The following is a 16,680-nucleotide window of genomic DNA, read 5'->3' on the forward strand; positions in this document are numbered from 1 at the left end:
GGCTCTCTCTCGAAAGAAGTTATGAAAAATTTCTCAAGAAGTTCAAAGCTGGAGTCTGGATCAGCTCTCAGCAGCTTTCAGAGGCCATGGATAGAGCTCAGGAACCATCCTTTTTGAGCCTGTGGTGCCCTCTCCTTGCTCTGAAAGGTCTCTGCTCACCCCTGCTGCCCCCAGGGTTTGTTCTTGACCCCAGACCCTGTGAAAGCCCCTGTTCTGGCCTCAGCTCACTGGGTGTCCAGTGGAGAGGCAGCCATGGCGAGTACAGGGAGGCCAGGTGCTCCACTAGACAGCAGGTGCCGAGGACTGGTCTTTGGCTGGTGTCTGCACGTGGACCCATTCCCTTCTGAATGCTCATCTGAGTTGGGGGGTGTGGTGCCAGCAGTGCAGGGAGAAGCCAAGGGTGGGAGAGACCAGAGGCTGGAGAGTGGACAGGGCACTGAAGGCCATGTTGAACCAGGGACTGTGTTTTAAGCAGGGAAGGGGCCTGGTCAGATTTAAGCCTCATCCTCACCTACCACTGGGTCCCCAGCTACTGTGACAGGTGACACTCAACACTCCCTTGGTCTCTGCCATTCCTCAGGCCCGCTCTCTGAGTCGCAGTCATACTGCAGATCTTTAAGTTCCTCCAAAGGTCTTGTTCTCTCCCGTCTCTGGGCCTTCCTGCGGGTTTTCCCTCCTAAGATTATGAACCCACAACCTTCACTTGGCTGAGGCCTGCTCCTTCCTTGGGGAACACATCCCCGCTGCCTTACCCTGGGGCAGGTGACCCATGGCCCCTTGTAGTTCCCCTTTGAAATATTCTCCTCACTTGTAATTACATGGATGGGGCGGATAGTCCCTATTTTTGTGGCCTAGCAGCCTATTTTGTATGTATTAGCCACTGCACCTATGTTTTATTTTGGGGTACAACCCCTCCTTCTCTCTCAACCTATGTGCTGTGGGTAAAGTTGACCCCTACCATGGGGGAGCATGTGACCTAGTCTACACTAATCAGTAGAGTCCATCCCCCTTGGCTTCAATGATTGGGCTCAGGAATGGGCAGGTGATCTAAATAAGCCAATCAGGGCTAAGGGCACTCAATCCCCGAATATTAGTTTGAGTTTCTGGGATCGTTGATTCACTCACTTCTAATGGCCTAAGTTGGTAATGATATGAGCTGCAAGTTGCCTGGGCCACCATGACTTGCCTGAGAATTAAACTAACCAAGAGGGAGCAAAGGCAAGGGATGGCTCCTCATGACAGCATTTAAGCTTTGGATCAAGCTGTACCTAAAGCCAACTCTATCCTTGCAGGCTGCAGTTATAGGAGCCAGTCAATTCTCTTATTTATTTGAAGATTTTATTTATTACTTGACAGAGAGAGAGAGAGCACCCACAAGCAGGCAAAGCATTAGGCAGGGGGAGAAGCAGGCTCCCCACTGAGCAGGAAGCCCGATTCCAGACTCTATCCCAGGAACCTGGGATCATGACCTGAGCCAAAGGCAGACGCTTAACCGACTGAGCCACCCAAGCGCCTTCAATTCTCTTTTTATTTTTTATTTATTTTTTTAATGATTTTTTTTATATTATGTTAGTCACCATACAGTACATCCCTAGTTTTTGATGTAAAGTTCCATGATTCATTACTTGAGTGTAACACCCAGTGCACCATGCAATACGTGCCCTCCTTAATACCCATCACCAGCCTATCCCAATTCCCCACCTCCCTCCCCTCTGAAGCCCTCAGTTTGTTTCCCAGAGTCCATAGTCTCTCGTGGTTCATTCCCCCTTCTGTTTACCCCACCCCCTTTCTTCTACAATTCTCTTTTTAAACACAGACCTGTTTGGGTGGATTTGCTGTCATTTGCAGTTGGAATAATATAAATGATAACCTTGGTCTATGTTGTCTTCCTTTTGCCATGAGTGCAGGGACTATGTCTGCGTCCTCAGGGCCTGGTTCAGTGCCTGGCCCATAGGAATGTATAACTAACGAATCTAGATATGAAAAAAGGGGTCCCAGAGCTTTTCCAACCCCACCCCTTCTTCCTTTCAGACTTGAAGATGAGGCAGTGGGCTGTGGTTCTTTCTGGGTGATGATCTTGTTACAGAATCCTGTTGGAACTAATTTTCATTAGAGCGGGGAACTCAGACTACGAGAAAGCAGCCCCTTACAGGTCATTGCTAAAAGGGGCTCTGGAAAAGACCTGTCGTCCAATGAGATAGAGTGCCTAAAGTTCTACTGTCAAGATTTCTTTGGCTTATAGTTCTGAGAACTCTTAAGAATTTTCTGTGAATATATATATCTCTATCTGCTTATATAAGTATAAAGAAACTCTGAAAAGATACACAAGAAACTAATAAAAATGATTACCTGTGGAGTTGGGATGGGAATTGGTTCAATGAAAGGCAGGTGGGGAATGAGGATTTTTATACGGTTTGAATTTTGAGCCATATAAATTGAGACTTTTCAAAAATTAAGTTAAAAAAAAGAATATCCATGAGTGCAGAACCACTCAGAGCCATTATCAGCTTTTAACAGCTGGGGTGGGAGGCATTTATTTATCAGTTTGTTTTTCAACTTGGGGAGCTGGTTTCGGGGGGGGGGGAGGCCATGATAGTATGGACAGGAGCAGTTTGTCTTGTTGAGGGAGGGGAGGTGGAAAGAGGGGACCACCCGGAGAGATCTGGCCTGGGCCGGTCACACATGTGACAAAGTAAAAGTTAAGAGAATTAGGCCAAAGGGAGGGGTAGGGCCTTGAAGATACTCTTTCCCAAGCGCCTACCTGTCTCTGGCTGGACTTGATAATTTCCAGACTCCTCTCATCTAAAAAAGATCCTGACACCATTATCTGTGTGTCTGTAGGTGTGTCGCTTCAACTTTCTGAGTGTGACTTGTGTGTAAAAGGAAGGGGCTGGATGAATGATCTAGTCTGATGTTCTTTCCAGTTCTGATGCTCTCATTCTGAGATGCTGTCTTCTCTTCTTGCAGCCTGTCCTAAGGCCCTGCCCCTGTCCAGAAAAGACGCAGCTTATAATAATCAGGGAACAATACATGTACCTGCAGGACATGCAAGCTTAACCACTGCAGAGACCTTGGGACATAGAGTATCTGGCAAGGACTTTCACAGTTCCTTCCTGCCTGTCGCTGGTGCTCCTTGAGGGTAAGTGGATGAGCCAGCACGTGATGATTTAGCTAACTGCTGTGACGGGCTTCCTGCCACTCTCACCCTGCACTTCCGAGTCTCCCTGGCGGACCCTCTAATGCCCTCCTGATGCAGCAGACTCCTTCATGGGCAGTGGACACCTGCAGAGCTGAAAACCTGGGCTGGTGACCGTGACCCTAGGGAGGTTGCTGTCCCTCACCTCTGAGAGAGCAGGGAAGGCCCTCACCTTCGAAGTGTAGTCATCGTGGTTGCTGTGGTTCTGTCAGTGGCCAGGGGGCAGCAAAGGCCAGGGGGCAGCAAAGGGGCAGTGGCCAGGGGGCAGCAAAGGTTCTGTCAGTGGCCAGGGGGCAGCAAAGGTCTGCAAGAACACAGACCTGATGTGGGGTGACAGTGGTGCACCCAGGCTTGTGTGTGGGGCTGGATGATGGACGTGGACCCTTGGGCACAAGGTCTGTTAAGGGATGGGAAGACAGGAAGCCCAGGGGGAACATTTACCAAGGACTCAGGTTTAGGTCTTGATATTATAGCAATAAATACAGGCACAGAGATACGGGGGCAGGACTGAAAGGCATCCTGTCCCTTAAAACTGGCAGCTCCTGGCCTCCAGCTCTTATGATAGTTTGAGCACAGCAGCAGCAGCTCACAGGTAGGAGAACAGCAGGGGGTTAGAGATGCTGTTCAAGCCCCACAGAACCTACTGCTTATACTGCCCTGTTTAAAAATAAAAAATAAAAAAAAATACATATATATGTATATATATACACACATATATAAATACCTATATAAATAAATATATATACATACAATTTATAGCATCTACAGTGCTTATAATACACTGTAAAAAATATACACATATAACATACAATATATTACATATTACATATAATATATATGCAATTAATTTCTGTAACTTTATGTGGCTTGTACTTTTGTGTTCATAAGTAATTTGCTTAATGTAATGGTTTAAATGATATCAGAATTTTTGTGACCTTGTTTTGAGCATTCATTTTCTGACTGTGAGGCGTGGCACGTGGAGGCAGAGGCGGCTCTCTTTGCCAGGAGGCCCTGTGGGGAGATGGTGGGCCCCACTGAGCTCCCTCCTCTGCACATGGTGGGCTTGAGGTTGCCCAGGCAGCTAATGGGACTCCATCATTTTCTTTGCTAAGGAAAGAAAAAAATTTTAGTAAATGTCTCATCCACCCATCCAGAAGGATGGGCACCAAATGAACAGTGTTTCCCTCTTGGGATAGTCGAAGGATTTCTGCATTTTTATATATTGTAGTATTTCAATGCACAAAAAAAGAGTTATGAAATGATTTTTTTCTTTTGTTTTTTTTGTACATTTAAATAAACAAAATTAAAAATAAAACCCAATCACTGTATTCTGGGAATATTTGTGCTGAATAATCATGCTCTAAGGTCATGGAGATATGGTTTCCTGGTCTCAGAACGCCTGTCAGCACAAACTCTCACCCCGGTGGCTTCCCCAATTGTCTCTGCCAAGCTCGGCTCCCTGATTTCCCATCTTTTGTTGGAGGTGAGGAGTCCTTTTATGGCTCCTCTTGAATTTTAGGTCCACTTAGAGTCCCTGAAGTCCTTAAGGAGTTAGTTTTTGGAAGGGAGTTACTGAAACTGTTCGGATTGTCTTCCAGACGCGGGGCCATAAGCCCCAGAAGACAAGTGCTTCCGCGTGGAGGGGGTGGTTCCGCGTCTTTGGTAAAAGGGATCTCGTGTTTGGTGACTCTCCTTTTCTCCTAAAATCAGACAGATGGTTTCGACGACGGATGATTTCTATTTTTGGCCGGAGAAGAAACACGGAACTCCACCACTGCAGGATTTCGTTAACCACAGCAGGCGCACTGACGGAAAATGGGACGGATGATGTTTTACAACAGTGTTACGGGTGCTCTTCCCAGATCACAGCCCAACAAAGAAATTTTATCCGTGCTCAGTGCAGGTCTGCCCCCTATGGGCCAGATTCCCAACTTACTTAGTTTCATCAAGTCTGTTAGGGCTCAGAACGATGGGTCTTTTTAAATCCTTAAGTCCTGGGAGCAAAATTCGTGTCTTTCTTCTCCATTGTAACTAGCTGTCGCTCTGTAAAGAGTTCTTCAGGACCTCCTTCCTTCGCTGGGTCCCTCAGGCCTCAGGGACCGCGGAGTTGGGCTCAGAATGTGATTGGATGACTCAACAGCTGACCCGAAATCACAGTAAGAATTTTTAAACTCTAGAAGCGGAAGTTTAGGCAAAGTGCTTTCCTTACTCTCTGCCTGGGAGAAGTGCATGTCTCTAGCTCAAGTACGGACACATAGATGAAGTTTCCATTTTGGACATGATATAACCAAAGATGAGCGAACGCGGGGTGTCCTGGGTTGAATTTCACTAGGTTGCGAAGGGCCTAAACGTACCGATTCTGCCTGTAGGTGTCTGCATTTTGTCGTTTGGTATTCACCAGAGTCAGACACTTAATGTAAAAGACTGATTATTATAGTTCCTTAAGAAATAACCCACGTTTGACCCACTCTGCTCCTGTGTGACGACCAGCAACTCTGGGCCTGCTGGCCACACACGGAGCACAGCGCAGGCGGGCCCTTTAAGTGAAATACACCTGCGATTTGAAGCTCCTTTTAAATGGGTCGTTTTGGGTCTGCATGTGACATGATGCTTGCTGGTAGTGGAACACCTTTAAGGCAAAATAGGAAGAATGTCGGAGGAGAAAACCCATCTAGGATTGTGGCAGGAAGTCGTCTTTAAGGTAGGCACTTTTATATTGACAGAACTTTGCAGAGAATTCGCACTTACTAAGCACTTACTATGAGCCAGGTGTCACGTTAAATGCTTTCCATGGATTATTTCATTCGTTTCCTCCCACCAGTTCTGTGAGGCTGGCGTTCTTGGAATCTCTGTTCCACTGGTGGGGAAGAAGAGGCTCAGGGAGGGTAAGTGACTTGGAGAACATCACGTGCCCTGAAGTTGGAGAGTCCGGATTCACATCCAGGCAGTCTGACTCCAGGTCTGTGCTCCTCACCTCACCTACCGTAGCAACTTATTTAGGGCCCAACCCTGCTGATTATCAGGGGCAAAGGCAATCAGGGGCATGGGGCTCCTTCACTGAGGACCCGGTGCTGAGCTTCTAGTCAGCGTACACATCTATGCCTCTGTAGGTGGGGTCATGCAAATCTTTTCCTTCTCAGTCCCTGGGTTTATTACTAGACCTGGGATATTTCAGAATAAATTTGTGCTGGTAATTAAATATCCAGTGTTCTTCCATAAAAGCTGAGTGCGAAGAAGCCCCAGTAGTCTTGAGCGCATAGTAAGCGGTGGAAGGAAACCAAGGCCAGAGAGAAGGGACTTCGAAGGTGTTTTCTGGGTCCTTCCAGGCACCAGATGTTGAGGTGGGAGATGATTGTAATATGATATGCCTCAATCTACCGGAGAAAAATCTTGTTTAATCCCCCATCCTTCAATAAAAAATGTAAAAAAAAAAAATTATGTTGTTTGAGAGCAAATCTTTTATAATTTTCCTTACACATCTTGTGGATGTCAATTAAAAACAATCTTTGGGGCACCTGGGTGGCTCAGTCGGTTAAGTGTCTGACTCGGTTTCGGATCAGGTGATGATTTCATGGGTTGTGAGATCAAGCCCCACGTCAGGCTCCCCGCTCAGAGGGGCTTCTGCTTTAAGATTCTCTCCCTCTGCTGCCCCCCGCCTTAAATAAATAAATCTTAAAACAATCTTTAATATAAGAACTTACAATGGCTCCTAAGTTATGTACGATTTCTCTATTGCCTTAAAATTGTTTTCAATCTACTTTCTAGAGTCCTGATTTCTACTTGATATTATTAGTAAGTGGTGCTTTTTGCAGGGGAAGATGGTGCTGGTGACAGACTTTCTGGAGAGCCACGTGCTCTGAGATGCTTCTCCTCGTGGGAAGGATTTGCATCATTTACATTTGGAGGTTGCAATTCTTTCCCATGTAAGGCGAATAGGTTATTATGGGACTCAAACCTTGACCCCAGCATTGACACCAAGCTGTTTCCAGGGACTAAGAGAAACACTAACGATAATATATTCTGAGCCCTAAATGAAATAATTATTTTAGAATGATTACATCATGAAGAAGACTCATGAAAGTGTTTAATCCTAGAAGGGACGTTAAAAATTACCTACTGTAGGGGCGCCTGGGTGGCACAGCGGTTAAGCGCCTGCCTTCAGCTCAGGGTGTGATCCCGGCGTTCCGGGATCGAGCCCCACATCAGGCTCCTCCGCTAAGAGCCTGCTTCTTCCTCTCCCACTCCCCCTGATTGTGTTCCCTCTCTCGCTGGCTCTCTCTCTCTCTGTCAAATAAATAAATAAAATCTTAAAAAAAAAATTACCTACTGTAAGCTCATATTTTTATACTGGCAGTTAGAGCTTTTAACAAATAACTTTTTTTTAAAAAGATTTTATTTATTTATTTGACAGAGATAGAGACAGCCAGTGAGAGAGGGAACACAAGCAGGGGGGATGGGAGAGGAAGAAGCAGGCTCTTAGCGGAGGAGCCTGATGTGGGCTCGATCCCATAATGCCGGGATCACGCCCTGAGCCGAAGGCAGGCGCTTAACCGCTGTGCCACCCCGGCGCCCCAAATAACTATTTTTTTTAAACAGATGAGGACAGTAAGCCCAAAGACGAATGTGATGTGCCCAAGAGCCCATTGCTATTAGTAGATATCAATCCTGACTGCACACTGGAATAACTTAGAGTTCAAAAAAAAAAATACTGATGCTCAGGCCACACTGCAGATGGACTAATAAGAATTTCTGGGCCTTGGGCCTGGGTACTAGCACTTTTTAAAGCTCCCAGGTGACTCACTTTGAAGCCAGAGTTGAGAACCACTGAGCTAAGACAAGAACCCAGGGTCGTCATATCCATCGTTGTCTCTCATTCCTCATCCCTGAGCCCATGGCAGACTTGACTAGTGGACTATGGAATGCTTTCCTGTTGTGCCTAACCTGGCCTCTTCCTCATATTGTTCCTGGAAGCTACCACCTGCCCATCAGCATTGGTGACGACCAGAAACCTACCTACATCCAGGCACTCACTTTCCTCTAAACAAAATTATGGAAAATATCTCAAAGTATTATTCTGGTAAAAGTGGGATCCTACATTCTCATAGCCTGGGGTATTCATCTCTTAGTCCATTAGGGCTCTACTGGGGAATACCAGGGTGAAAAGCCCTGGATTACTCAATGAGGTTCTGCTCTAGTTCCTGTGGAAAGCAACTTCTCCTTTTCCTCTACTACACACAGATGCAGTTGGGTTGATCTAGGTTTGCATCCTGATCTGCTATTTACAAACCATGTGACTTTGGGCAAGTTCTTTGTGCCTCAGTTTCCTCAGCCATAAGTAAGAATAATGATGAAACTATCTCATGGGTTCATTCTTCTTGCCTTTCTTCTGGTGTTGATCTCTAGCAAACTGAAGCCTTCTTTATCTGTTTGAATCCTCTCAGCTCCCTGATAACAACTTGTTCTAATGAACAAATTCTTTTTTTTTTTTTTAAGATTTTATTTATTTGACAGAGCAAGTGAGAGAGAGAGCAAGAGCACGTGCACAAGCAGCGGGAGCGGCAGGCAGAGGGAGAGGAAGAAGCAGGCTCCCCGCTGAGCAGGGAGCTCCATGTGGGGCTTAATCCCAGGACCCCGGGATCATGACCTGAGGCAAAGGCAGATGCCCAACCGACTGAGCCACCCAGGTGTCCTAATGAACAAATTCTTGATAGAAATGGTTGGTCCTTAGGCCTCACTCGTTAGTATTTAGAGTGCATATAATGGCCTTCTGAGGACAATGACTATGTTTCAACCCATTTTTTTCCTTGGGTACCTTGTACTTCCCTAGCCAGAGATAAGCTTTGAAGTTTCCTAACAATCTGGATTTTATTAGAATCAATACTATTCAAAACTGAGATAAACGGGTGTAGACGGCAGACCCTGATACAGCAAACAGTCCAACAGCCTAGGTCACCAATCATAGCCCTGAGACTATGTCATACATGGAAACTGCCTTGTTTCTAGTCGGAACCAGAGTTTCAGTTAGATCCAATCCCCCGATTCCTATTGTTTTTTGGCTGAAATGGAAGTTCTTCCAGGCTCTCATCTCAATACTGCTCCATTCTTCTTAGCCATCTACTGCCATCCCCAGCTCCCCCGTCTTCTCTCTTGGCCAACTTTGTTCACCATGCCTTCTGGAACACCTGCTCTATGGTGAAACTCCACATGCCCTCCCTCTGCCTTAACTGAACATGGCTTTCTTGGGAATGCCTCCTTGGCATCCTTTCATTCTCAGAGTGTGGATGTCATTCTTAACCCCCTGAGTTCAACGGGTGAGGATATGTGGTTCTCCTGGAGGGAGGAAAGAGAGTAATGGTGAACACCACACACATTCATGTCACTCAGAGAAAGTGTCAGCCTTCTCTTTCAACTGCTTCTTCCTGTTAGCTCAATTTCTGTTCTAAGGGAGATATGGGCCAGGTTTCCTAATTCAGTCCTACTTGCCTGGGCAGCCTCAGGTCTTACCACTCCATTCCTCCAGATTCACTACAGAAAAGCAAGCCAAATCAATTTACTTGTCATTCTTCTAAAACATTAAGACAACTTAAGAATCATCTTCTACAGGGAGAAAGAACCTTCTTCTCTCCCAACCTGATTTAGATGCCTGCTCCCTGTAAGGACCCCGTTTACTTCTGAGAGCACTCATGGTCTCAATAGTAAGTGGTTCACTTCTTTCCCCTACTGACTGAAAGCTCTAAGAGGGTGCAGATATTGTCTTTTGGAAACTCACGTCTCTCTGACCCCAAAATGTGGGTGCTTCCCCACGACAAGTACCTTACCTCTCAGTGTATGGATGGTATAACACTGAATCCACAAGTTCTTTTAAGAGGAATGATATTCAATACCGTTTTCTAGTTAGAAGGAAAACATGATTAAATCCAACTCTCATTTAATACATGGGCCCAAAGACACAGTGGCTTACCCACATTACCCCAGGAAGTTAGTGGCACAGCTGTCCCAGACAGTTCCCCCTATACCACTGAGACATCATTCAAGACTTTAGAGCTCTAAATCTAATCTTTAAGATGAATACACTAAGCACACAAATAATTGTAATACAAGGTATTATATGAGAAGTAGAAAGTCTGAAAGCAGATCAAAGGGGGAGAAATCACATCTTTAGGCCAGGGTGGCATGTGCGTAAAGAGGGTACAAAGGATTTGTATAATGGTTCTCAAGTTTTTTGGTCTCAAGACCCTTTTTCACTCTTAAAAATTATGTGAACCCCAGGGGCGCCTGGGTGGCACAGCGGTTAAGTGTCTGCCTTTGGCTCAGGGCGTGATCCCGGCATTCTGGGATCGAGCCCCACATCAGGCTCCTCTGCTGTGAGCCTGCTTCTTCCTCTCCCACTCCCCCTGCCTGTGTTCCTTCTCTCGCTGGCTGTCTCTATTTCTGTCAAATAAATAAATAAAATCTTTAAAAAAAAAATTATGTGAACCCCAAACAGCTTGGTTTTTGCAGTTCTATCTATTGATATTTATATTAGAAATTAACAGAGAATATTATTAGATTATTAAAAATAATAAACTCACTACATGTTATCACGTTTTAATGAAAACGATTATTTTCCAAAACAAAGATAGTGAGAAGAGTGGCATTTTATGTGTCTGCCAATCTCTTTAATCTCTGACTTAATAGAAGACATCTGGATTCTCATCTATCTACTGATGCATTTGCTCTTGGGATCTTGTTTTGGTTGAAGCCTTAGAAGAAAATTCAGCCTCATGCAGACATGTAGTTGGAAAAGGGAAGAGTCCTTTCAGATATCTGTGGCTCTTCTTCAATACTACATCACAACTTGAAAAGTGCTAGTTTCTTAAAAGTTAGTTGTACTGTGGAAACTGAAATCGTATCAATGAACATTTAGTATTCTGTTTCATTAAAATCCATTGGTCTATCTTGCATTTTAAATGCATAGTTTTGTAATATCATTCATCGGTCATTTAGCAATGCTGATTTGCTGAACTATACAGATCTTCCAAATATTTTCACATTTCATTATATAATAGGATGGGGAAAAAATCACTTGTTCATATCACCACCAGTCTCGTCAGGAAAGCCTTTAAGTATTGGGGAAGAGGTCATACTCACAGTGGCTGATACATTTTCCAGAATTCTTATTTTTGCTTGAAGACTTGAATTTTATCATTGGCAAAAACACTGTCAGTTATTTTCCTGGATGTGACTCACTTGGTTAATTTTCGAGAAAATGGATGCCAAATATTCAAGTCTGAATACGCACAGTTTGTTCTTTCACGCAAAAATGAATTCCATGAAAAAAGTGGTTTGTTCAGCTCACAAGTCAATTGCACAGGTGCTTTTTGTGTACTCCCCATTTAGTCTCACAGCATATGAAAAAGATATGTTCTTAAAGGCCCAGATTAATCAAGTTAGTAATTTGTACTGTCTTTTTCAAGGACATTTTTAAGTAAAACTGGCTTTTTCTACTGCCAAGTGCCTGGGCCACTACTTTGAATCATGTTCAGTAAGGTGCCAGCAGGTTGACCCGCACTTGCACCATCAGGATGAATGTCAGCACAGTGAAAAAGGAAGCTGATGTCTTAGCATGATGCAAATAGGTTTGACCATGTGGGTCCTCTTTTGTGGGGACTCCCCTGAGAGTGGACAACACTCTGACAACTATACAAGGTACAGGCTTTGAAAAATGAGTCCGATTTTGATAGGCTCAGATGAGGGAGAGTAGGAACATCAAGAAGGCAGTAAAACATGGGGAGTATCTAAGGGACAATGGGGAGGATATATGTCTGGATGGAAGAGGAGAGAAGCAGAGGCAGAAAGCTGAGAAGATACTGGGAAAGGCCCAGATGTCATCATGACCATCAATTAGGTTTAAACCAGACAGGAAGAGGAGGCTAGGGTGAGTGATTTTTGTCTTGTTCTGGTTTTGAAAGCTTTAGTTTCAAGTTATATAAAAATAACGCTAGTCATGTTTACATTTACTAGTTATAAAATAAAAATGAGAGCATAGCTGCTTTCCTCATAAGTCTGTTCAGGGAATGAAAAAATAAACATGTGGTCAAATGCTTTGTTGTACCAAACATGCTGCACTATTTGATTTAGACAGTATTATTCTCAGAAGGAAAAAGAATGAGAACACTTATTAAACATTATTGTGAATGAAACACTATGCTCGTCGCTTTTCATATAATGTAATCTTACACAAGCTTATAAAATAGGTATCACCATTCATATAAATAAGGCAGATGAAGCCCGAAAAGTTAAGTAACTTTCCAAGGGACATGACTGAACTCTGATTTGGTAACATTTCATATTGTCACCTATTATTTCAAGGCATTTGGGGGAAGTCTGAAAACAAATTTAATTATCAACCACATATATTTATATATCCATATATCCATGCAACCTTTTAAAATAAGGCACAAAATATTGTCACAAACCCAAATATATTAAATCTTTAAAAAAGAGATTGCATATTTTGATTTTTTTGTTCCCTTCAAGGACTATTTTAAACAATATGTAAGGCTGATTACTAGTAGTATGTTGACTGACAGAATTTTGTTAAAATAACAACTGAAGGACGCCTAGCTGGCTCAGTTGGTAGAGCATGTGACTCTTGAGCTCTGGGTTGTGAGTTTGAGCCCTATGTTGGATATAGAGATTACTTAAAAATAAGTAAAACCGTAAAAAAACCCAAATGTAACCACTGAGAAAAGTTAGCATTTGAAAGTTGCTGCTAAGCTCATCACAGTACTTATTGGATATAAACACCTTTTTCTCCATATTTTAAAATATCAGATCATGAAGAAAAGGAGGGAAAGCAATTCAAAATCATAGTCTGATGCCATTTTCTTTGACCCAAGAGGAAAAAAAAAATGCCAAGGTTACTGACATCAACATACAGGGTCTGGATGTATACCACCCACCATCCATAGCCATGTGGCTCATTCTTCCTGCACTTGGGCCTGCTCCTTTGAATACCGATGTTCCAGAAGCTCCCTGCACAGTGTGGTTGTGTTTGTGGCCCGTGTGAGGAGGCACTTTGGAACTAGTCCCGTGGTAAGCAGCATGCAGAAACCTGGAACTGGTGGAGCCCAGAAGGCTGTGAAGACAGTACCATTTCCTCAGTGGCAGACCGCTGCCTAAGAATGTCTTTCCTGGGGCGCCTGGGTGGCTCAGTCGCTAAGCGTCTGCCTTCGGCTCAGGGCGTGATCCCGGCGTTATGGGATCGAGCCCCACATCAGGCTCCTCTGCTAGGAGCCTGCTTCTTCCTCTCGCACTCCCCCTCCTTGTGTTCCCTCTCTCGTTGCCTGTCTCTCTCTCTGTCAAATGAATAAATAAAATCTTTAAAAAAAAGAAAAAAAAAGAATGTCTTTCCTCCCTCATTTGAATCACCCTCACATGGGAATCCCAGCACTCCCATCACGGATCTGACCCCCAGGGTTTCCTGACTCCTCCACCTGTAGCTCCAGCGATCTCAACGATTCCTGTACCAATGAGCATTATGGCTGCAGCTCCAACTGTCTTAGTCCCCACTGTGTCTATGGTTGGAAAGCATTTGGGAAAAAGAAAGAATAATCCAGGCTTAGAGACTAAGGAAAATGATGAAAACTGTGGTCCTACTACTATAACTTTTGTTAGTAATATTTCTGAGAAAGCTTCAGACATGCTTATAAGGTAACTCCTTGCTAAATGTGGCTTGGTTTTGAGCTGGAAGGGTACAAGGTGCACCTGGAAAATTTCAAGCCTTTGGATTCTGTGGGTATAAGGAGCCTGAATCTACCCCTGTGCACTTAGGTTATGGCACGACCTGCAGAATGGAGAGCAGACGCTCCTTGTTAAAGTTGATGTAAGGATGAAGGCACAACGGGGGGAATGGAAAGCAAAGAAGAAAGCTTCTAATGGGAATGCCAGGCCAGAAACCGTCACTAATGATAAGAAGCCTCGGATGTAGAAACAAAAAAGATCAGATGATCAAAGGGGCCTTTGAAGTTTTAATACATGAATACTCCAGTGAACTCAATGCCCCTTCCCAAGAATCTGACTCTCACCCCAGGAAGAAGAAGTAAAGAAGGAGGACAGTTTCCACACACTTCTAGCAGCTCCACTGGTCAATTATCCACTTACCACTAAGGAGGATATAATTGCTATAAAAATGGAAGAAGACAAAAAAGACCTGATATCCTAAGAAATCAGCAAATTCAGAGACACACACAAGAAACTGAGAGAAAGGCAACAAGGAAACGGAAAAAGACAGGAAATTGATAAAGGACAGAAAGAGAGAAGGGATGTAAGTGGGAACAAGAAAGGTGAGAATGGGAATGAGAAAGGGAGAGAACGTGAACGAAAGAAGGAATGGGAGCAGGAAGGACAATAGCAAAGGGATCGGGACTGCAACTAGGAAAGGAGCTCAGATCACAGTAAGGATGGCAGTTGATCGAGAGGAAAGAGCAGAGATCACGAAAAGGAATGAGGACGAGAAAGAATGTGAATGGGGGGGTGGAGAAGACAAGAAGCAGGAGTATGAAAAGGATGAAGAAGATGTAGATGAACAAAGAAAACCTGAATGAAAACTCTGAGAGAAAGAAGCTTCTTACTAAGAGCACCTTCAGAACTGGGAAAGCAGAGACCAGAAGAAAACCTGGGAGTACGAGAAGGAGGCTGAAAGAGAAGAGAGAAGAGAAAGGGCAAAAGAAGCTAAATGACTAAAAGAAATCTTAGAAGATTCTGACGATAGAGATGACCCCAAATATCACAGAGGAAGTGTTCTTCAGAAATGGGTGCACGACAGGGAAAAGGAAACAGAAGCAGATGAATGGACTGAGGAGAGAGAAGGAAGAACTAGAGATCAGGCAGCACCTTCTGGATCCAGATGCAGAGCTCCAGAGGCTGAGAGGATGTGGACAAGTACAGGTAAAGCAAGAACCAGAATCAGAGGATGAGGAAGAAGAAAAGCAAGAAAAAGAAGAAAATGAGAGGAACCCACGGAAGAGGAAGAGCCAGGGCAAAGGCCTGTCTCAAAGCAACTCTGAGGCCGTCGGCTCTGCTCCATCTGTTTCCTCTGCCAGTGGCCATACAACCCCCAACACTCCGGGGGAGGTGTCTCCCTGTGGTGTTATTATTCCTCATGAAGATCCTCCAGACCAACAACAACCTGGAGAGCATAGACCAAAAACAGCACTAAGTCTTAAATGGGGTGTTTCTAATAGTCCTGGTCAGCCTCATTCTGTGAAGGGAAAGAAACTTCTGGTAGATAGTGTTCTTAACAAATCTGAGGATGAAGACAGTGATGATATACCATGAAAAAGGAAAGTGGTTCCCCTGGATTACTGTGAGGATGATAAAAACGCTGCCGAAGGCCCTGTAAACACTGAAGAGAAGCACAAACACATTAAGAGTCTCATCGAGAAAATCCCTACAGCCAAACCTGAGCTCTTTGCTTATCTCCTGGATTGGTCTACTGTGGATTTCTATTGACAGAATGACGAATTAGACCATGGATTAATAAGAAAATCATAGAATACACAGGCGAAAAAGGGGCTACACGAGTTGATTTCATTTATTCTAAGGTTATTGCTTAGTTCGAATTATTTCAGATGATGTTGCCATGGTCCTTGATAAAGCAGAAGTTCTTATAGTCAAAATGTGGAGATTATTGACATATGAAACAGAAGAAAATTGGTCTTGTGAAATAAAGCTCTTTATATATTTGTGAAAAAAATATCTATGCTCTTTTATACATGCATGTACACACACTTAAACTTATGGCATGTTTCTCCTCTCCAATGTAAATAAATAAATTCTCTGTTCAACTGGATAGTCTGAAATGCTTTTGTTGACATTTTAAAAGAAATTACCAAAATTAATGGCAAAAATAGACAAGGCAAGAAACAACAATTGTTGGAGAGGATGTGGAGAAAGGGGATCCTTCCTACATTGTTGGTGGGAATGCAAGTTGGTACAGCCACTCTGGAAAACAGTGTGGAGGTCCCTTAAAAAGTTAAAAATTGAGCTACCCTATGATCCAGCCATTGCACTACTGGGTATTTACCCCAAAGATATAGACGTAGTGAAGAGAAGGGCCATATGCACCCCAATGTTCATAGCAGCAATGTCCACAATAGCTAAATCGTGGAAGGAGCCGAGATGCCCTTCAACAGATGACTGGATTAAGAAGTTGTGGTCCATATATACAATGGAATATTACTCAGCTATCAGAAAGAACGAGTTCTCAACATTTGCTACAACATGGACAGCACTGGAGGAGATAATGCTAAGTGAAATAAGTCAAGCAGAGAAAGACAATTATCATATAATTTCTCTCATCTATGGAACATAAGAACTAGGATGATTGGTAAGGGAAGAAAGGGATAAAGAAAGGGGGGGTAATCAGAAGGGGGAATGAAACATGAGAGACTATGGACTATGAGAAACAAACTGAGGACTTCAGAGGGAAGGGGGGTGGG

The 16,680-nt window shown here is 43.9% G+C and overlaps 1 pseudogene; it reads left to right on the forward strand.

Annotated features, from left to right (window-relative positions):
* Window positions 1–13,582: 13,582 nt before the first annotated feature.
* Window positions 13,583–15,909, forward strand: LOC125281069 (RNA-binding protein 25-like; annotated as a pseudogene).
* The last annotated feature ends 771 nt before the right edge of the window (window positions 15,910–16,680 follow it).

The sequence above is a fragment of the Ursus arctos genome, unplaced genomic scaffold (genome assembly GCF_023065955.2).
Source record: "Ursus arctos isolate Adak ecotype North America unplaced genomic scaffold, UrsArc2.0 scaffold_6, whole genome shotgun sequence".
Taxonomy (NCBI): domain Eukaryota; kingdom Metazoa; phylum Chordata; class Mammalia; order Carnivora; family Ursidae; genus Ursus; species Ursus arctos.